A 23,196-nucleotide genomic window follows, 5' to 3' on the forward strand; every position below is an offset into this window, starting at 1 on the left:
TTTTTCTTGGATATGAGATGAAGGTCTAATTAGTGAATATATATTTGGGCTTTTTCAATGAAATTAGTTTATTTTCCATTCAGTATAGGGCTAGTGTATGAGGTCAGAGAATTGCTGATGGGCTACAGAGCATTGGTGGTGGCCTTCTTTTAAAACGCATCTAAAGCCAAGAACAAAAGTTTTATATTTTACAGCTATCCGTTCTTTATCAAAGTTGTTTCCTATATTTTCACCTTGCGAACATAACAGTAGCATATTTTATCTCCTAGTGTGACAGCACTCTTTGCCATATTGTATCTATGAACAAGAAGCAAAGAAGCAAAAAACAAAAAGGTTTGGGACTTTGAATGAAGCAATGACCTGGTAGGGTCATATGCCTCCATCCCTATCAATATGACAACAAAAAACAGGCGTGGGACTTTAAATGAAGTATGCGGTAGCAAAATAAGTTGGATAATTATTATTATTTATTATTTTAAGGTACTTATATAGCGCCATCAATTTATGCAGTGCTTTACATATCCATTGTACATTCACATCACTCCCTACCCTCAAGGAGCTTACAATCTAAGGTCCCTAACTCACATTCATATGCTATGGCCAATTTAGACAGAAGCCAATTAACGTACCAGCATGTCTTTGGAGTGTGGGAGGAAACCGGAGTACCCGGAGGAAACCCACGCAGGCACAGGGAGAACATGCAAACTCCAGGCAGGTAGTGTCGTGGTTGGGATTCGAACCAGCGACCCTTTTTAGTGCTAGGCGAGAGTGATACCCACTACACCACTGTGCCGCCCATAATGAATATATATTATTATTTATATGTATTTAATGTTTATACATATGGATACATATAATCTTTGTATTAGTATACATTGAAATACAAAACAATATTACATAATAATAGAAATTCCAACTAATTTGTATAGATATATACATGTTGTATTATACATTACAAATAATACCTTTGTAGCCTGTAACCTCCAATCCCTAACGTGATTGATAACACTGGAATAACATAATTAAAAACTATGTATTTCTATGAACATAAAATGCATAAAAAACAGTATGATGTAAACATCAAATAATTGGTATTTGTCAGGGCTGGGCTCAGCCCTTCCTTCTCAAAGCTGGCCACTCAGCTGTCGGCTAATTGCCAGCTCCTTTCTCTCCACAGTGACTCACCTGATGATATCCTGCTCGTCAGTCCTGCCTACTTAAACCGTCCAGCGCAGATGATCTCTGCCTTCGCCTTGGTCACATTTCTACAGACTGTCTCCTGTGTTCCAGTTAAAGACTTGCTTGGCTAACATTCCTTCTGGCTCCAGATCCTGCTTGCTGTTCTACTACGCTCATCTCTGGCTCCCTGACCTTTTGGCTTGTCTGGCTATCCGTTCCAGTTCCTGAACTCTGGCTATGTTTTGACTATGTTTACTCTGTTTACTTTATTATTATTATTATTATTATTAACCACTTTAAGACCAGCCTCGTTTTGGATTTTAGGTGTTTACATGTTTAAAACAGGTTTTTCGCGCAGCCAGCTCTGCATAACAAAAAGTAAGTCAAAACTATTTGATCTATTGCCATGGCACCACTGAATATACTTTCCCTGAATGTTCAGGGAATAAATGTCCCTCAAAAAAGGACCAAAGCCTTCCGTACTTTCCATAACAAGAAGGCTCACATAGTATGCCTCCAAGAAACACACTTCACCAAAGATTCTACTCCAAAATATATTTCTCCTTTTTATCAACAAATTTACACGGCTTCTGCCTGTACCAAGCAAAGGGGAACTCTAATTGCATTTCACCGATCCACACCATTCACCTTATCATCAGAAATTAAAGACCCAGAAGGTAGATACCTGATACTCATGGGTTATATAATGGATACAGCAATCACGGTGATTTCCTACTACGCTCCTAACAAACAACCTACACCATTCCTCTCACATATATTACAAGTGATTAATACACACAAAATAGGAACAGTGATAATGTGTGGGGATTCAAACCAGGTCCTCCTCCCATTTCTAGATAAATCACCTTTTACACCATCCAAAATAACCTCTAGATTACCTTTTTCTCAACTTCTTTCCAAATACAATCTGGTAGATTCATGGAGAGAAAGTAACCCAATGAAAAAGAAATTCACTTATTTCTCGCACCCTCATCAAACCTTCACCAGAATAGATCATATTTTTCTAACAATAGGAATGATACCAGAAATTATTGCATCAGATATAATTCCGATTCCATGGTCTGACCATAATGCAGTATACACTACTATAGCCTCAGCCATACCAAAAGTGCATGACCCAACGTGGTACTTACCGGACATAATGCTCAAACACCCACTACATCAGATGGCCATTGAACAAGCTTTAAAGGAATACATATCAATTAATAATACAACAGACATCTCCCCAATAACACTGTGGGAAGCTCATAAGCCTGTCTTGCGTGGTACAATACAAAGACAAATGGCACTATTTAAACGGGAACGCAAAAATCTAGCAAAAAAACTAGAACTCAATTTTAATGCAGCCTACATATCATTTCAAGATAATCCATCTCAGAGTACAAAATCTCATCTGGAAAAATCTAGATTGGAATACGATCTATTTCTCACTGAGTCAGTTGATAAATCCCTCAAACGCTCCAAACACAATTTCTACATGAATACAAACAAACCAGGTACATATTTGGCTCGGGCATTAAATTCAACTAACAAATCTTTCAAACCAATACGTTTGAAATTATCAAAAAATGTTTACACTTGTAATCCAGTTAAAATAGTCCATAAATTTCACTCACATCTCGCAACTTTATACAAGACAAACAATGAATTTAATCCTACAGAAGCTGAATCCTTCTTCTCAAAAATAACCTTACCTGAGTTATCTCAGAATCAAAAAAGCAGTCTGGATGAGCCTATAACTATAGATGAAGTTGCTAATGCCATAAAAGACCTAAAACTTAACAAAAGACCAGGCCCAGACGGCTACTCGGCTTTATACTATAAAACATTCTCAGAAATACTCTCTCCCATTCTCACTGAAACTTTTAACAAACTTCTAGATGGACATTCTTTTCGGCAAGAAACACTAATGGCAATTGTTTGTATGATCCCAAAACCCCTTTCTGATGATACTTCCTGTGTGAATTATCGGCCTATCTCTCTGTTAAACCTCGATATTAAATTATTAGCAAAAATAATAGCAAAACGCCTCAATAGCATTATAGGAAAATTAATACATAGAGATCAAGTAGGCTTCATGCCAAATAAACAGGCAGGCGATAATATACGCAGGGCAGTGTTATTGGCACATATTGCTAAAAAAAGGAAAATCCCTTTATGTTTTCTATCTCTCGATATTAAGAGGGCATTTGACACAGTATCCTGGCAATATATGCAATATTCATTACAAAAATGGGGTTTTGGACCCCACTTTTTAACATGGATCAAAGCATTATATAATAAACCCAAAGCCTATATAAAATATGCTGGATACAAATCTGAAGCCTTTAATATCGAAAGAGGTACCCGACAGGGTTGCCCATTATCTCCCTTATTATTTGCCCTTATACTCGAACCCATGGCCCAATACATCAGAACAAACCAAACTATAACTGGCATTGAAGTAGGAGGTATTACACACAAATTATGTATATTTGCAGACGATATATTACTTTTTCTATCATCACCACAGGTCTCTGGTCCTAACTTAATACCAGCTCTTGATGGATTTGCAGCCCTATCCGGCCTTATGATTAATCCTAAGAAATGCCTAGTGCTTAATATTTCACTCACAAACATGGAATTGATCCCGGCTAGGGCTGCACTCCCATTCACATGGGCAGAAAAATCAATCCCATATCTTGGAATTCATTTAACAGCATCTCATTCTGACTTATTCTCAACCAATTATCCTCCTGTATTAAGACAGATCACAAATCTAATAAAACAATGGTCGCAACTTCCTTTATCCTGGATAGGGAAGATTAATGCAATCAAAATGACTATTCTACCCAAATTGCTTTATCTATTCAGAGTCCTCCCTATTCCAATTCCTTCCTATTTTTTGAGAATAGTACAAAAAAGAGCAACTTCGTTTATATGGGGCTCTTCTAAACCACGTATACCTATACACACACTACATCTTCCCAAAAATAAAGGAGGCCTGGGATACCCTAATTTTACTAACTACTACAGAGCCGCACATTTGGCCAGTCTGTCCAAATACCATGCAAAACAGGAAATCCCATTATGGGTATTTATAGAGGCTTCAGAAAATGACCCTCTATTAATATCAAATTTATTATGGCTTGATCCTAAAGAACGCTTTAAAATTCATAATCCCATAACTAAACACTTCTTATCTCTCTGGGATAAACTAAAAACCAAATATCAGTTACAATCTCCACACAATCCTCTCCTTTCTTTTATCAGAAATCCGGCCTTTTATCTGGCATGGATCTACCCAAATTCTTTTAAAGCTTGGACAACATCAGGCATTCAGACACTAAATGACTTCATAGCATCTAAATCATTCCTTTCATTCCCATCGCTTAGAGAAAAATATGATCTACCAAACTCTGAGATATTTAGATATCTCCAAATCAAAAATTTCTATACACCATTCCTAAAGGGGGATACACCATTATCCCAATTATCCATTTTTGAATCAATCTGTACAAAAGATCCATTTGCTAAAGGTACAATTTCATCACTTTATAATCAATTATATGGAGTAGCAAATCTTAATAGACCCTCTTACGTTCAGAGGTGGGAGGAGGACCTGGGACGAACTTTAGAAGACACGGACTGGTCTAATATATGGCTCACATCTAAGTCATCTTCACCCAACATCTTAGCACTGGAGACAAATTATAAAGTCCTAACTCGCTGGTACCTTGTACCTGCTAGAGTGGCAAAATATTCACCTAATACCTCAACTCTTTGTTTTCGAGGATGCCCAGAAATAGGCACATATTTACACATATGGTGGACGTGCCCAGTAATCCAAACCTTCTGGAAGGAAGTCTTCGTGATTGCATCTAAAATATTTAAAAAAATAATACAACCAGATCCATATTTAACTTTACTTAATCTAAAACTGGAATGGTTAACACTCTCTCAATTCAAACTTATGATCCAACTAATAACGGCTGCAAAACAAACAGTGGCCAAGGCATGGAAATCTCCTACATTGGTACTAGCAGAAACAATTCACAGAATGAATAATACAATGTCCCATGCTAAGATGGTAGCCATCGATCAAAATCAAATTCCAAAATTTGAAAAACTTTGGCGTCAAACTTTTACCCTCAAAAATCTCCATAGGCGACGTTTAAAAAATTCTACAGGTTGCATATTTTGCGCTACAGAGGAGGTCTAGGGCTAGAATTATTGCTCTCGCTCTACCGGTCGCGGCGATACCTCACATGTGTGGTTTGACCACCGTTTTCATATGCGGGCGCTACTCGCGTATGCGTTCGCTTCTGCGCGCGAGCTCGTCGGGACAGGGGGGTTTTAAAAATTTTTTTTTTTATTTTTATTATTTATTTTACAATATTTTATTTATTTTTACACTGTTTAAAAAAAAAAAAAATTGTGTCACTTTTATTTCTATTACAAGGAATGTAAACATCCCTTGTAATAGAAAAAAGCATGGCAGGACCTCTTAAATATGAGATCTGGGGTCAAAAAGACCTCAGATCTCATATTTACACTAAAATGCAATAAAAAAAAAAAAAAAAAGTCATTTAGAAAAATGACATTTGAAAAAATATGCCTTTAAGAGGCGTGGTCGGAAGTGACGTTTTGACGTCGCTTCCGCCCAGCAGTGTCATGGAGACGAGTGAGCGCCATCTTGGCCTCACTCGTCTCCAGACACACAACGGCACAGGACGCGATCACCTCCGCCGCTACTGACGGCTCCGGTAAGCGGCGGAGGGCACCGGATCGCGGCGGGAGGGGGGGGCCCCTCTCCCGCCACCGATAAAAGTGATCTTGCGGCGAATCCGCCGCAGGGACCACTTTTATCTGAAAGCCGGCCGCCGCACGAAAACGGGGATACCGGGGTTATGGCAGCTAGCTGCTGCCATAACAACGATATACCCCTTCAAACTTAGGACGTACATCGTCGTGCGGCGGTCGGGAAGTGGTTAAACAGGTATGATTTAACTGTACTTCTGTCTCAGTCTGATTCATGGTTTCTAACAGTATTGAACAAAGCATCTGTTGGCTCAACGCGTTTCGTGGCTTTTAGCCACTCTTCAGGAGAAATCAGGTGATGTATATTCTGCAATGAGATGCATAAATGCCTAAATAATCTAATATGATCAAAAAACAACATCTATGGAGACTGGATTTGGGTGCCCCCTACGTATTACTTACAAAAATAGCTGGGTATAGATGGTATGGTATTGAAAACGGGGAGCCCCCTGAGAACATAATTTCTGGGAACTGTGGTGATATGTTCCATGACAGCCAACCCACACAAAACATCCAGAGTGGATGTAAATCCATAAACAAATGATCCTCCTGTGTAATCAGCATTGGGGCCAAAACCCATTGTGAGGGACTGCTGTATAAGGTATAGATATATATTATTTAATCCACAATATACACTAAAACCCAATGCTCACAATTAGAGTGGGGTTAAGTGCAAATATGTAGCCAGTAATAGAAGTGAAGCCCATATACAAGGAAATACCATATAAACAAGGATAAGAGAGAATAAAAAAGTATACCACCGGATAAAAACATATGGCAAAATTTAAATAAAGAATGGATAATCAAAGATAAACTAAAATTACTCAAATAATCCAAACAGATTACCTGGTACTAAGACATAAGCATAACGATCCAAAGCGGTGCATAGCGTCCGGTGTAAGAAAGGAAAAAGCAAGCTAACTAAACTGTAAAATTAGCATCTCCAGCTCTCAATCCCAAACAGCTAAGTATTGGCCTTCAGTGTCCCTCCTAGAAGACCTGACACTCTAGCTTGGATTGTTGTCCCCTGCTTAAATGTTGTCACTCCTCTGAGTTTCTCAGACGTCTCTGAAGCCTAAAATAATTCTTTTGGTTTCCCCCACACCTTTAAGTACAGACCCAAATATAAGACCAGTTCAGTCTTAATTCTTGGACCACCAAATCCTCCAAGACCACAGACAAGTCCTCTTTGCAGTGAGGGGATGTCCCACTTTCCAAATTTTAGAGGGAGGTCTGTTAGCCTTTTGCGAACACCAGGACCAACAACATTTTTGATTCTTGGGTAAAGAACGTGGCTTTTGAGAGCTACAAATTAGAGTTTCAATCTCTGCCTCCACCCTATATCATGCTGTCAAATCTATCAACCCCTCAGGAAAGACTATCAAATTTCCATACTGCCCTGACAGACCTCTTAGTTCAAGGAGTCATTGCAATAGTTCCTCAAGTGGAAAGGTTTCTAGATTTCAACTTAAACCGCCCCCTCCGTTTCAAAAAGCTAAGGGGGAAAGTGACCCATATCGGATCTCAAAACTCTGAATTTGTTCATTCGAGTGCAAACATTTCACATGGAGCATCCAACAGGTCAGTCATATCTTCCCTTCATCAAGGAGATTTTCTGGCCTCTGTGGACATCAAGGATGTGTACTTGGATATCCCTATCTTTCCAAAGCATTAAGTATACGTACGACTTGCTGTGGGCAGACAACACAGCAGTTTGTAGCCCTAACTTTTTTGTTTCTTCTGCACCTTGAGTATTCACCAAGGTCCTAGCTCCAGTGCAATGGCTGGTGTTACCTTCAATCATCATGGCACCATGCTTGATATGGTGTGAGGGTGATTGAAGCACATTATTTCTATTATTACATTGTAGTAATAAATGAAATAGTTCAACACACCATAATACAGAATCAGTGGGAGCCCTGAGCGTGTCACTTGCCACTGTCGCCTGCCACCAGATGCGGAATGTCACTTGCCATGCTGCCTGCCACCAGATGTGGAATGTCACTTGCCCTGTCACCTGCCACGTTGCCTGTCACCAGATGCGGAATGTCGCTTGCCACAGTACTTGCCACATTGCCTGTCACCAGATGCAGAATGTCACTTGCTATGTCACCTGCCATGCTGCCTGTCACAAGATGTGGATTGTCACTTGCCACGTCACTTGACACGTTGCCTGTCACCAGATGCGGAATGTCACTTGCCACAGTACTTGCCACGTTGCCTGTCACCAGATGCAGAATGTCACTTGCTATGTCACCTGCCATGCTGCCTGCCACAAGCTGTGGATTGTCACCTGCCACGTTGCCTGTCACCAGATGCGGAATGTCATTTGCCACGTCACCTGCCACGTTGTGTGTCACCAGATGTGGAATGTCACTTGCCACGTCACCTGCCACATTACCTGTCACTTGCCATGCTGCCTGCCACCACTGCATTGGTGGCAGCACTGGTCCATTTAGCACAGAGGCAGGCCTCTGTGCAGTGGTGGGTTCCAAATGAAGGCAGGAGAGTGGTGATGTGGGGTGGCGGTGAGAGACGATGTCATCTCTCTGTTTCCCGCTGCACCTCTGACATTGAGGCTGGTAGAACACCAGCCGGCTGTGAGGGAGGAAGAGCGGTGATGCGGAGGGCAGAGACAGATGATGTCACCTCTGCTTGCCCACCTGCTCACTTCTTCCATCCACCCAGCTCTCATATGCCGGCCACTCGGCTGTCTCATGATGCCCGCCCAGCTCTCTTATACCGACTAACCGGCTCTTTGATGCCACCCCCCCGCCCTGGTGTCTCATGCTGGCCACCAGCATCCGCGGCCCGGCTGCAGAAAGGCCACGGCTCGGTACTGGGCCACAGCCCAATGGTTGACAACCCCTGTTCTACAGAACACTTGACACAGACTCTGTGGTGTTGAGTGTGCAAAATCTGGCGTGGCTGGCTCTGTATAGAAACCAATTAGCTTCCAGATTTTTTTTTTAGTCAAAGCATAATTAAAAAGATGAAGTTAGAAGCTGATTGGCTACCATGCACAGCTGTACCAGATTTTGCACTCTCCAGTTTTATTAAATCAACCCCTGTTAACCCCTGTTAGACAATGTCAGCTTGCCTGTACAGACTTTATAAAAGTCTGGTTGGATCCTGAACCTCAAGAAGTCAGTGATGGAACAACCACATAACTTGCAGGATATGGGTCTAATCCTAGACACTGCACAGTCCAGAGTTTTCCTTTGGCAAAATAAACTCTTAACGTATTACTTCCAGAGCCAGACCCTACAGTCCAGGAGCCATCCAACGCTCTGCTTTTGCACAAGAGTTCTGGGTCTAATGATAACTTCGTTTGAGGCATTTTTATTCACTCAATTTTACTCAGAACCATTGCAACTAATCATTCTGGTTTTGGGGGAAAAAAGGCCCGCAGAACATAGTTGTCTCTGGCCTGCTGATTCACCAACCCAGCCCTGAAGTTGGGGAAGACTTTTGTTCTGTTGTTTTAGAAGATCCTCATGACAGACTCCAGCCTGATCATTAGGGGGAGCCCTAGACAACTAGACAGTGCAAGGCACTTGGTCACTGGAAGAAGCCCATCTCACTAACAACATTATGAAGCTCTCAATCTTCCTGTCACTTCAATGCAGAACTCGACTACACATCATCCAAGCAGGATTCAGTCAGACATCAACTATCAAGGGTGAGCCAGAAGTCTTACTGCATAAAGAAATTGAACAAATTCCATCCTGGGCAGAACTTTACCTTATCTGCCATCCACATTCCAGTCACAGACAATTGATAGGCAAAGCCAGTGTAGGGACCATTGCCCTGGTCCAGGCCAGCAATGCATGGACCAGGGTAATGGTCCCTACACTGGCTTTGACACCATGGCTATTGAGACCCATCCCAAGAGAGAGGGGTCTTCCCAACTCTGTCACTCCCAGACTCATCAACAAAATAGGTTTTGTTTTGTTGTATAGATATTGATTTACTGTATATACCTATTGGACTCTGATAGTTGAAAGTTTTTTAGCCTTGAGTCAACCCGTAGTGTGCTGAGACTTATTCCCATGCTTCTAAAGACTAGAAAGTTTACATTACGCATGGTGAAACCAGAGAGTCTGGAGTAGGCAGACTTCAGTGACAAAAATTTTGGGCGATGCTGCATGACCTGATGTAGATGATTGCTAGATCGTTGGCGGCATCATAGCAATCAACAAGGTGGGGCTTGCGGTGGAAAGGGGGACTTGACGCAAATAATAGAGGCAGTCTTTGCTGATAAGGCCCTATCCGCAATAACTCCCACTGCTGTACTTGTACAGCCAGGACCTGTGCTTGAGAGCTGCCTACCATCATTATTGTCTATTAGGGATGAGCTTTCTGTTCAGGTCGAACATGAGTTCGACTCGAACATTGGCTGTTTGCCCGTTCGTTGAAACCCGAACATTATGGGCTGTTCACGCCAAATTCGAGTGGTGCGTAAGGCCCATAATGTACCGCGGGAGCGCAGTGCATTGCTGTATGATGATTGGCCAAAGCATGCACCATGACCTGCATGCTTTGGCCAATCCCAGAGCCCTCAGCTAAGAGAGCCATAATTGGCCAAAGGCACCATGGCTCAGGGGGACTAAGTCCACGCCCCACACTATATAAGGCTGCCTGCATGTCGGCCCCGTGTAGTGTGTTGTTGGCGTGGACAGAGAGAGAGTGTCATTTAGATTGAGCAGGCAGGTTATTCAGTTAGCTGCAGTGTATTTAATATATATATATATATATATATATATATATATATATATATATATATATATATACACAGACAGTCTCATATATATATATATATATATATATATATATATATATATATATCCACTGTAACCAGTTTAGCTATAGTTAGCTATATTTAGCTATATGCTGCAGTGTATTTAATATATATATATATATATCCACTGCATACAGTTTAGCTATATCTGACTGCAGGCCGTTCCTGGTGTACTTTTTCTAATATACTTCAGGCAGGTTATTCAGTTAGCTGCAGTATATTTAATATATATATATATATATATATATATATATATATATATACACACAGCTAGTCTCGTGTATATATATATATATATATATATATATATATCCACTGTAACCAGTTTAGCTATATCTGACTGCAGGCCATTCCTGGTGTACTTTTTCTAATATACAGTGGGAAAAGAAAGTATTCAGACCCCCTTAAATTTTTCACTCTTTGTTATATTGCAGCCATTTGTTAAATCATTTAGGTTCCTTTTTTTTCCTCATTAATGTACACACAGCACCCCATATTGACAGAAAAACACAGAATTCTTGACATTTTTACAGATTTATTAAAAAAGAAAAACTGAAATATCACATGGTCCTAAGTATTCACACCCTTTGCTCAGTATTTAGTAGAAGCACCCTTTTGATCTAATACAGCCATGAGTCTTTTTGGGAAAGATGCAACAAATTTTTCACACCTGGATTTGGGGATCCTCTGCCATTACTCTTTTCAGATCCTCTACGGTTCTGTCAGGTTGGATGGTAAACGTTGGTGGACAGCCATTTTTAGGTCTCTCCAGAGATGCTCAATTGGGTTTAAGTCAGGGCCCTGGCTGGGCCATTCAAGAACAGTCACGGAGTTGTTGTGAAGCCACTCCTTTGTTATTTTAGCTGTGTGCTTAGGGTCATTGTCTTGTTGGAAGGTAAACCTTCGTCCCAGTCTGAGGTCCTGAGCACTCTGGAGAAGGTTTTCGTCCAGGATATCCCTGTGCTTGGCCGCATTCATCTTTCCCTCGATTGCAACCAGTCGTCCTGTCCCTGCAGCTGAAAAACACCCCCACAGCATGATGCTGCCACCACCATGCTTCACTGTTGGGACTGTATTGGACAGGTGATGAGCAGTGCCTGGTTTTCTCCACACGTGCCGCTAATTCCGCGTACACGCGAGTGGACTTTTCGACTATCCGACGGACTTTCGGCGGATTTCCAACGGACTTTCCCAACAAACGAACTTGCCTACACACAATCACACCAAAGTCCGACGGATTTGTACGTGATGACGTACGACCGGACTAAAATAAGGAAGTTGATAGCCAGTAGCCAATAGCTGCCCTAGCGTCAGTTTTTGTCCGTCGGACTAGCATACAGACGAGCGGACTTTTCGATAGGAACTGGGTCCGGCAGAGTTCCACCGTTAAGATCTGAAACATGTTCCAAATCTAAAGTCCGTCAGATTTTCGACCGAAAAAGTCAGCTGCAGGTCCAAGTCCGTCAGGTTCGACCAGTCCGGTCGAAAAGTCCGCTTGTGTGTGCGCGGCATTAGAATTAAGGCCAAAAAGTTCTATCTTGGTCTCATCAGACCAAAGAATCTTATTTCTCACCATCTTGGAGTCCTTCAGGTGTTTTTTAGCAAACTCCATGCGGGCTTTCATGTGTCTTGTACTGAGGGGAGGCTTCCGTCAGGCCACTCTGCCATAAAGCCCCGATTGGTGGAGGGCTGCAGTGATGGTTGACTTTCTACAACTTTCTCCCATCTCCATCTCTGGAGCTCAGCCACAGTGATCTTTGGGTTCTTTTTTACCTCTCTCACCAAGGCTCTTCTCTCCCGATAGCTTAGTTTGGCCGGACGGCCAGCTCTAGGAAGGGTTCTGGTTGTCCCAAATGTCTTCCATTTAAGGATTATGGAGGCCACTGTGCTCTTAGGAACCTTAAGTGCAGCAGAATTTTTTTGTAACCTTGGCCAGATCTGTGCCTTGCCACCATTCTGTCTCTGAGCTCTTTAAGCAGTTTTTTTGACCTCATGATTCTCATTTGCTCTGACATGCACTGTGAGCTGTAAGGTCTTATATAGACAGGTGTGTGGCTTTCCTAATCAAGTCCAATCAGTATAATCAAACACAGCTGGACTCAAATGAAGGTGTAGAACCATCTCAAGGATGATCAGAAGAAATGGACAGCACCTGAGTTAAATATATGAGTGTCACAGCAAAGGATCCGAATACTTAGGACCATGTGATATTTCAGTTTTTCTTTTTTAATAAATCTGCAAAAATGTCAACAATTCTGTGTTTTTCTGTCAATATGGGGTGCTGTGTGTACATTAATGAGGAAAAAAATGAACTTAAATGATTTTAGAAAATGGCTGCAATATAACAAAGAGTGAAAAATGTAAGGGGGTCTGAATACTTTCCGCCCCCACTGCACCTCAGGCGGTGTACACAGTATCATGCATCCATAGTGCTGTTGCTACTACTTTTCTGGTGGTGTACACAGTACACAATACATACAGTGCACCCATAGTTGCTATTAGACTTCTGGTGGTGTACACAATACCGTTCACCCCTAGTGCAGTTGTTACTACTTTTCTGGTGGTGTACACAATACAGTACACCCACAGTTGTTATTATACTTCTGTTAGTGTACACTGTACCGTGCACCCCTAGTGCAGTTGCTACTACTTTTCTGGTGGTTTACACAATACAGTACACCCATAGTTGTTATTACACTTCTGTTGATGTAGATGGTACCGTGCACCCCTAGTGCAGTTGCTACTACTTTTCTGGTGGTGTACACAGTACACAATACTTACAGTACACCTATAGTTGTTATTACACTTCTGTTGGTGTACACAGTACCGTACACCCATAGTGCAGTTGCTAGTGCTACTACTTTTCTGGTGATGTACACAATACAGTACACCCATAGTTGTTATTAAACGTCTGTTGGTGTACACAGTACCGTGCACCCCTAGTGCAGTTGCTACTACTTTCCTGGTGGTGTACACAATACATACAGTGCAACCATAGTTGTTATTACACTTCTGTTGATGTACACAGTACCGTGTACCCCTAGTGCAGTTGCTACTACTTTTCTGGTGGTGTACACAGTACATACAGTACACCCATAGTTGTTATTACACTTCTGTTGGTGTACACAGTACCGTGCACCCCTAGTGCACTTGCTACTACTTTTCTGGTGGTGTACACAGTACACAATACAGTGTAGTGTGGTTTTGCTAAACAAAATTTACTTCATGTCCAGGAGGCCACCAAGGAGAGACAGACGCTCACAGGCCACTAAAAGAGGGCAAGCAGGCTCTGTGTCTACAGTCAACAGTGCTGGTCATGGACACGGTGCATCCTCAGCATGTGGCTGTGGGGCACGCTCGTCCTTTTTTTCTGCAGCTGGCCGTGTTATTGAACCACAACATGCAGAAGAATTGGTGGAATGGATAACAAAGCCATCCTCATCCTCCTCATCCTCCTCATCCTCTGTCACCCAGGCTCAGAGTAGTTTGCCTGCCAATGCAGCTGCCAAAGAGGCCTATTTGACCACAATGTCGGGTACATGCTGCAGGAGGATGCACAGCGATTTGAAGGCTCCGATGATGGTACCCAGGTTGAGGAAGGTAGTAACGTGAGCCTAGAAAGAGGGGGTGCCCAAGAAGGTCAAGAAATTGGCAGTCATGTTCCCCGAGCTGCAGCATACTGCCAAGCTTGCGCCAGTGACGAGGAGGGAGGGGATGATGAGGTTATTGACTCTACTTGGGTGCCTGATAGAAGAGAGGAGGAGGAGGCACATCTCCAATGAGGTAGGATGCCCTCCAGGGGGCAGCTTAAGGGCAACCACCCTATTGCATCACACTGCAGAGCTAAGCAGGTGCAGGGCGCTGCTGACTCCTCACATATTTTGAAAAGTTCTTTAGTGTGGGCCTTTTTTGACACGTGTGCAGCAGATCGCACCGTTGCTGTTTGCAACAAATGTCTGAAGCGTATCAAGCGTGGCCAAAACATCAGCTGCTTGGACAACCTCTCATGCAGTCCGTTGGCAACAGCACTTAAAAGACCCACATCAAAGAACAAGGCGGACCTCTCTTTGCTCCTCATCAGCTGGGATCTCCAACCCCACTATACCTCCAGTCCTCTCAGAAACCTGCACTGAGAGGAATGAAGGTATAGAAATAGGCATCCCAAGTACTTGCGGCCAATCTGCTAGCGGTACACCAACATCAGATTTTAGCAGACAAATTTCCCTACCCCAGTTGCTAAACCGTTGAAAGAAATTTGGTCCCAGCCATCCACATACTCAGCATCTGAATGTTAGCTAGCACTGCAACTGCTGCCTTTTCAGCCGGTAGACTCTGCCCCCTTTTGTGAATTTGTGGAATGTGCGGTACCTCAGTGGCAGGTTCCCAAACTCCATTTCTTTTCACAGAAGTCCATTCCCGCTCTCTACCAGCATGTGGAAGGCAATGTCTTGGCCTCGTTGGACAGGGTGGTCAGCAGTAAGGTGCATATTACTTCTGACTCATGGTCCAGCAAGCATGGATAAGAATGTTACCTTTCTTTCACGGTGCACTGGGTAACTCTGCTGGCAGCTGGGAAGGATGCAGGACAGGGTCCAGTATTGTTTGAGCTTGTTCCGCCACCACGCCTCCAAAATGCTAGTGGTGATTCTGCCACAGCTCTCTCCTCCACCCCCTCCTCTTCTTCCTCTCTGGCCTCTTCCTCTGCAGATTTCTCCTCTAAACCAGCGGTGCTCCGTAGGCGTTCAAGGGGCTATGCAAGCACTCAGGCAAAAAGATGCCATGCAGTGCTTGAGTTGGTCTGCTTAGGGGACAGGAGCTACACTGGGGCAGAGATTCTGTCAGCTCTGCAGGGGCAGGCTCAGAGGTGGTTGAAGCCACGCCAGCTTCAGCCAGGAATGGTTGTATGCAACAATGGCACCAACCTCCTCTCCGCCCTCTGACAGGGACACTTGACCCATGTTCCCTGTTTGGCTCATGTCCTGAATTCGGTGGTGCAGCGGTCCTTGAGCAGGTACCCTGGCTTACAGGATCTCCTGAGGCAGGCCAGGAAAGTCTGTGGTCATTTCCGCCAGTCATATAATGGCAGTGCTCGGCTAGCTGACATTCAAAGAGAACGCAACCTGCCCAAGAACCGCCTCATTTGTGAAATGCCCACCAGGTGGAACTCAACGTTGGCAATGCTGCAGCAGCTGCACATGCAGCAGAGGGCCATCAATGAGTACCTATGTGAGTATGGCACCAGGACGGGGTCAAGGGAGCTTGGCTTTTTTTCGCCACGCCAGTGGCTACTGATCAAGGATGCATGCACTGTCCTGTCACCATTTGAGGAGGCCACAAGGATGGTGAGCAGTGATAGTGTATGCATCAGTGATACTGTCCCTCTTATCTTCCTGTTGGAGCACACGCTTCGTGGAATAATGGACAGGGCACTTGAGGCAGAACAGCGGGAGGAAGAGGAGGACTTCCTTCCCTTTCAAGGCCCCCTTTATCCAGATACTAGTATACCTGCAGACCCACTGATCACACAGGAAGAACAAGAAGAGGAGGAGGAGGAGGAGAAGGATTGTTTCAGCATGGAGGTGGAGGATTATGCCATGTACATATGAGCGGAATGTCCAACAGAAAAAGTCCGACGGGAGCTTTTCACTGTATATTCCGATTGTGTGTATGCCCCATCGGACTTTTTACGTCAAAAATTCTGATGGGCCTAGAAAGAGAACATGTTCTAAATTTTTCCAACGGAACCAATTCCTATCAGGAAAACCGATCGTCTGTATGCTGTTCCGACGTACCAAAAACAATGCATGCTCTGAAGCAAGTACGAAAGAAGCTATTGACTACTGGCTATTGAACTTCCGTTTTCTAGTCCCGTCGTACGTGTTGTACGTCAACGCGTTCTGGACAGTCGGAATTTGGTGTGACCGTGTGTATGCAAAACAGCTTGAGTGGAATTCCGTCGGAACTCCGTCAGAAAAACCTTCAGAGTTTAATTCCGACGGGAAAACCGGTCGTGTGTACAGGGCATAACACTCAGCATCAGCAGCAGTCTTTAAGGGAGACAGTCCCCAGAAACCCATGGAGTTGTACGTGGCTGGGAGGAGGTGGTTGAGGATCATGTGATCCTTAGTGACCCAGAGGACTCAGGATCGAATACCTCTGCAAACTTACGCCGCATGGCCTCCCTGATCCTGCAAAGCCTAGGATTCGTGGTATCAAGGAGAGGGATCATTACTGGCTGGCAACCCTTTTTTGATCCACGTTACAAGGGTAAGGTTGCAGAACTTATCCAGCCTTCGCAGAGGGAGCAGAGGATGAAACATCTTCGGGAGGCCTTGCAGAAAGTTTTGTGCAATGCATTTCCAGAGCCTAGGAGGTTACAATTTCCTGGTGCTGGACAACGTGATGCTGAGGCTTCATTCAGTCACAGAAAGAGCAGTGGAGAAGGTGGCCGGCTGACCGATGCCTTCAGACAATTCTTCAGTCCTCAGCGCCCGAGTCTGATCGGTTCCAGCAACCATCGCCAGCGTCTAAATTACATGGTGCAGGAATATCTAGGGGCAAGATCAGACTTGGAGACCTTTCCACCAAAACATCCACTGGTTTACTGGGTCTTGAGGATGGACCACTGGACAGAGCTTGCTCAATATGCAATTGAGCTACTGGCCTGTCCTGCATCCGGTGTTCTTTCTGAACGCACATTCAGTGCTGCTGGAGGCTTTGTAACCGATCACAGAGTAAATTCATAGAGTATTACAGAGTATTCATAAAAATGAATCAGTCTTGGATCACCAGCTACCAAGCACCTGATGCTGATGTAACCGATTGATTTTTCTATGGATGTGGGATCCCTTGAAGACTGCATATGCTGAGTGACTATCCTATGATGCTGAGTGACTATCCTATTCCTCCTCCATCTTCATGATGATAGCTTCTAGGGATATTTTCGGTTCAGGGCACCACCACCACTGCCTAAGGCCCAATTTTTCTGCCTCTGTTTAACAGGGGCGTGTAATTACAATTTGTGATCTAATATTTCACAGCAGGGCCTGTTCCTGCGCTCAACAAAAGTATCTGTGAGGCTTTACAGTGTTGTGCCACCACCGCCTAAGGCCCAATTTTCATGCACTTGTTTAACAGGGGTGCGTAATTACAATTTTTGATCTAATATTTCACAGCAGGGCCTGTTGCTGAGCTCAACAAAAGTATCTGTGAGGCTTTACAGCAGGGGTGTCCAAACTTTTTTCAAAGAGGGCCAGATTTGATGAAGTCAACATGTGTGAGGGACGATCATTTTGCCTGACATTCTTTGAACCACTAAAATTCTAATGCCCCGTACACACGGTCGGATTTTCCGATGGAAAATGTGTGATAGGACCTTGTTGTTGGAAATTCCGACCGTGTGTAGGCTCCATCACACATTTTCCATTGGATTTTCTGACACACAACGTTTGAGAGCAGGCTATAAAATTTTCTGACAACAAAATCCGTTGTCGGAAATTCCGATCGTGTGTACACAAATCCGATGCACAAAGTGACACGCATGCTCAGAATAAATAAAGAGATGAAAGCTATTGGCTACTGCCCCGTTTATAGTCCCGACATACGTGTTTTACGTCACCACGTTCAGAATGATCGGATTTTCCGACAACCTTGTGTGACCGTGTGTATGCAAGACAAGTTTGAGCCAACATCCGTCGGAAAAAATCTTAGGATTTGGTTGTCGGAATGTCACCTTGCGTACGGGGCATAAGTGTGTTCGTTCGAGCACTAATGCACTGCCCAACAAGAATTCTCTTGCCTTTGTTGCGCTCGTTCCCGACACACAGACGAATGCTCTGCTCTTTAGGGGTACCGTTAATTCGCAGTGCAATTTAAAAAAAAAAAAGGTCGGGGACTTCTTTCCCTGCATTTTTGTGGGTAGGGAAGCCCATTGAAATGAATGGGCTGCCCTACACGTAGCACGCAGCCACACAGATATGAACCAAGGGCTTGTTCACATATCAGGTTGGAGGGACAGTAAAACCACATGATTAAGCTGTTTTTACCATCCCCAACTTCTCCCCCTTTAGCTGCAGAGGGAGCAGCTGGGGGTGTACACATGCTGTGGCTGCAGCTGGAGGTATACCCAGGCTGAATGGGGCTGCACTGCAACTATCCTGCAACTGTGTGCATTGCACGGTTGTGGTATAGTGATGCTGCATTTACGGGCTTAAAACAGGTGGTGATTAGGCAACATAATGCCTCTTTACCGCCTGTCAAATGCCTCTGAAAAGCGATCTGTGCATGGATTGCTTTTCAGAGGAGCAGCAGTCCTGGCTGCTATCACAAACAAGCCCTACAAAAGTAGTTCTGATGGTACAGGAAATGGGGGGGGGGCAGATTAAAAGTAACATACACGCATACATACACATGCACACACATGCAGACACATACACACACATACAACAAATGCACACACATACAGACACATGCACACGCACATACATACAGACATATGCACACGCACACACATACAGACACATGCATACACATACATACAGACATACATACAGACACATGCACACACACACATACAGACACATGCACACACACACACACATACAAACACATGCACACACATACAGACACATGCACACACACACACACATACAGACACATGCACACACACACACATACAGACATATGCACACACATACAGACACATGCACACACACACACACACATACAGACACATGCACACACACACACATACAGACACATGCACACACACACACACATACAGACACATGCACACACACACACATACAGACACATGCACACACACACATACAGACACATGCACACACACACACACATACAGACACATGCACACACACACACATACAGACACATGAATAAAGCCCTTTTAAAACGAATCTAGCTTCAATCACAGTACTGTACCTTTCCAACTTCCTCATTCAGCCGGGTACTGCACTGTAGGGGGAAACAGAGAGCACAGCACATTCCCCTGCACTTTACTTTCACTTTTGAGGCTGACAGATCTTCTCACATTGCTGATGTACAGTTTGGCAGGGAATCGGGCTCATCTGACAGCCCTGATCCCGCGGCACACTGGCTGAGAAAGGTTGGTTTAGATAAGATCAGACTTTGGACATGCCTGCTTTACAGTGTTGTGCCACCACCACCACCGATGCCTAAGGCCCAATTTTTATGCCCCTGTTTAACAGGGGCGCGTAATTACAATTTTTGATCTAATATTTCACATCAGGGCCTGTTCCTGCGCTCAACAAAAGTATCTGTGAGGCTTTACAATGTTGTGCCACCACCACCACCACTGCCTAAGGCCCAATTTTGTATAGGGCGCGTAATTACAATTGTATAGGGTGCATAATTACAATTTTTGATCTAATATTTCACAGCAGGGCCTGTTTCTGTGCTCAACAAAAGTATCTGTGAGGCTTTACAGTGTTGTTGTGCCACCACCACCACCACCACCACCGCCTAAGGCCCAATTTTTATGCCTCTGCTTAACAGGGGCGCGTAATTACAATTCTTGATATAATATTTCACAGCAGGGCCCGTTCCAGCGCCCACCAAGTGTAACTGTGAGGACTTACAGTGTTCTGGTACCACCAACACCTAAGGCCCAATTTTCCGCAGAGTGTATAGGGCAGGCCGTATAGTATATATAGGCGGTCTCTTATTTTCAAACATCCGACTTACAAACAACTTCTACTTAGAAACGGAGGGAGACAACAGGAAGTGAGAGGAAATCTACCCCTAGGAAGGGAAATTCTCTCCTGTAAGAGTTAATATGGGAAAAGGGTGTCTCCACTGCTGCTTTATCACCAATCCTTGTTTCCCTAATAACCCAAGATGTTCTAAATCCAATTGTCATTGGGACAGAAAGTGAGGTGAAATCTTCTGAACAGGGGCACAGACAGCAAAACAAATGTTACAGGGGTGATGATAACCCTTCCCTATGTTATCCGAAAAGCTTCCAAATTACAAACAGATTCAACTTAAGAACAAACCTACAGTCCCTGTCTTGTTTGTAACCCTGGGACCACCTGTATACTGCTGCTGTTCAGAGTACATAGGGCCTGGGGGCCCCACGCCTTTTTTTTTAAATTGGGGTGCAGGGTTCCCCTTAATATCCATACCAGACCCAAAGGGCCTGGTAATGGGCTGGGGGGGGGGGGCAACATTACATTACAGCCGCAAGCAGTTTTAAATGACTTTTATTCCTTTAGAAATGTCATTTTGTACAGAGACTGTTCTAAACACAGGAAAAATGTGCCACTTTACAGGTATACTATAGTCACCCCCCAGGCACGATATTTAAAGGAATATTTCACTTTTATTGTTTCACTTTTATTAAAATCACTGCTCCCGAAAAAATGGCTGTTTTTAAAACTTTTTTTTTGCATTGATACCCCCTGGGGCAGGAACCGGGTCCCCAAACACTTTTTATGACAGTAACTTGCATATTAGCCTTTAAAATTAGCAGTTTTGATTTTTCACGTTCGAGTCCCATAGGCTTTAACGGTGTTCGTGTGTTCGCACAAATTTTTTGTCTGTTCGCATGTTCTGCTGCGAACCGAACCAGGGGGTGTTCGGCTCATCCCTACTGTCTATGTTTCTGTCCATCTGGGAGCACTGCATTTTTTACAGTGCTCCATCTGCTCTATAATATTAAATATTAACTATATCCAACAGAAGTCCTCAAATGGCTATAGCAGGTGCAACTTATTGCAGAGATATCACTAATAGAGTCCCCAATAAATAGAATCTGAAAAGTAGTTTGACTATCCAGCACTTATTACGAATTGAAATATTAGGTCGACTGATCATTTAAAGGAGAAAGTATGGTACACACATCTTGTGTTTGTTGTGATATCTGATATGGGACCATAACTAATGCCTGCTTATATTTACTTCAGTATCTGAAACATTATGTGCAAATCTATGGTCTTTTTGAAAGTTTAAATAAAGTACAATATCCCTGAATGAAAACAGGATTGACTGTTAATACAAACATTCTAAAACTAATGATGCAAAAATATCTGCTACACAAATGTGGCATATAACAAGACTGAAAGAGATTGTAATCCTTCCTTACTCTATTAAAACATTAAAAAAAGAAAAAAGGTTTGCTTTTACATACATATAGAAGAGCCTGGTAAAATATTCACCTTCTACCCTTTGTTACTGTGTGGCCGAAACCGCACAATCAATGCAAGGAAAATACTGCAGCCAGTTCCCCTTCCAACTGTACACGTGGACCTTAACCCCATTCATTCCTAGGACGGGCTGTACTATGCTTGATGCCTGGAGGGCACCATGACTATGACTCGTTCTTAGGAATGAATAGGGCCCTGCCACATGTGCGCAGAGGAGACGGCCGAGACGATTTCCATTCAAAGGATATGCAGGGCCACAGTAAAATGGTTTGAATGAGGAGGAAGGTATTTTACCAGACAGGCACTTGGGGGGGGGGGGGGGGGGGATGGGGTAGGTATTTAAAGATAGAAACATAGCATACCGATGGCAGAAAAAAGACTGAGTAGTCCATGGAGTCTGCCCATTTCTGTTTTTGTTTGTTTTTTCATTAACTTTATTGTCTGGGTATAGATCTAGATTTGTCCCAAGCATGTTTGAAGCCATTTACTGTTGACTGTTTCACTACCTCTGCTGGTTGTTTATTCTAAGCATCAACTATCCTTTCAGTAAAATAATATTTTCTGAAATTAGTTCTGAACTTTCCTCCAGTTAGTTTGAGGTCATGTCCCTGTGTTCTTGATTTTGGTTTCTTATTGAAAAAAATGCCCTCCTGAACCCTATTCATCTCCTTGATGTATTTAAAGGTTTTAATCAGTTTTGTCTAGTGGTATATTTCCACAGAAAACAACCCCCTCCCGTCAGGTCGGTTCCCAACCTGGCACTTACCCCATCTATGGTGCAGGCGTCGGGCGGTGGCTTTCCCTTGCTTCTCTATCTCTGCATCACGACGTCTCCTTCTCCCTCCTAGGCCAATTGGAACGCTTCTCCTTTCTGCCAATCGAGAAACAGGTCTGCGGCCTCAAGTCCACACTTTTTTGAAGTCTATAAGAGCCTCTGGCTCTAATCACGTGCTTCGGGGAAAAAAAACCCTGATTGGAATCCCTGCATCCGGCGCCCCGCATGTAGATTAGGGGACCGGACACATGGCTAGGAGGGACTGCGCCCGTGCGCCCTGTATGGCCTGGCCGCCACTGGTTTCAATCACGTCTCCCCTTTCCCTTCTTTCCTCCAGGCTGTACATATTAACTTCCTGAAGTCGCTCTCGATATGTTTTATCCCCTAGACCTTTAACTGTACTACAGGTCCTTGATGATCTTTTTTTCATTTTTGGA

The sequence above is a fragment of the Aquarana catesbeiana genome, linkage group LG10 (genome assembly GCF_042186555.1).
Source record: "Aquarana catesbeiana isolate 2022-GZ linkage group LG10, ASM4218655v1, whole genome shotgun sequence".
NCBI classification, from domain to species: Eukaryota; Metazoa; Chordata; class Amphibia; order Anura; family Ranidae; genus Aquarana; species Aquarana catesbeiana.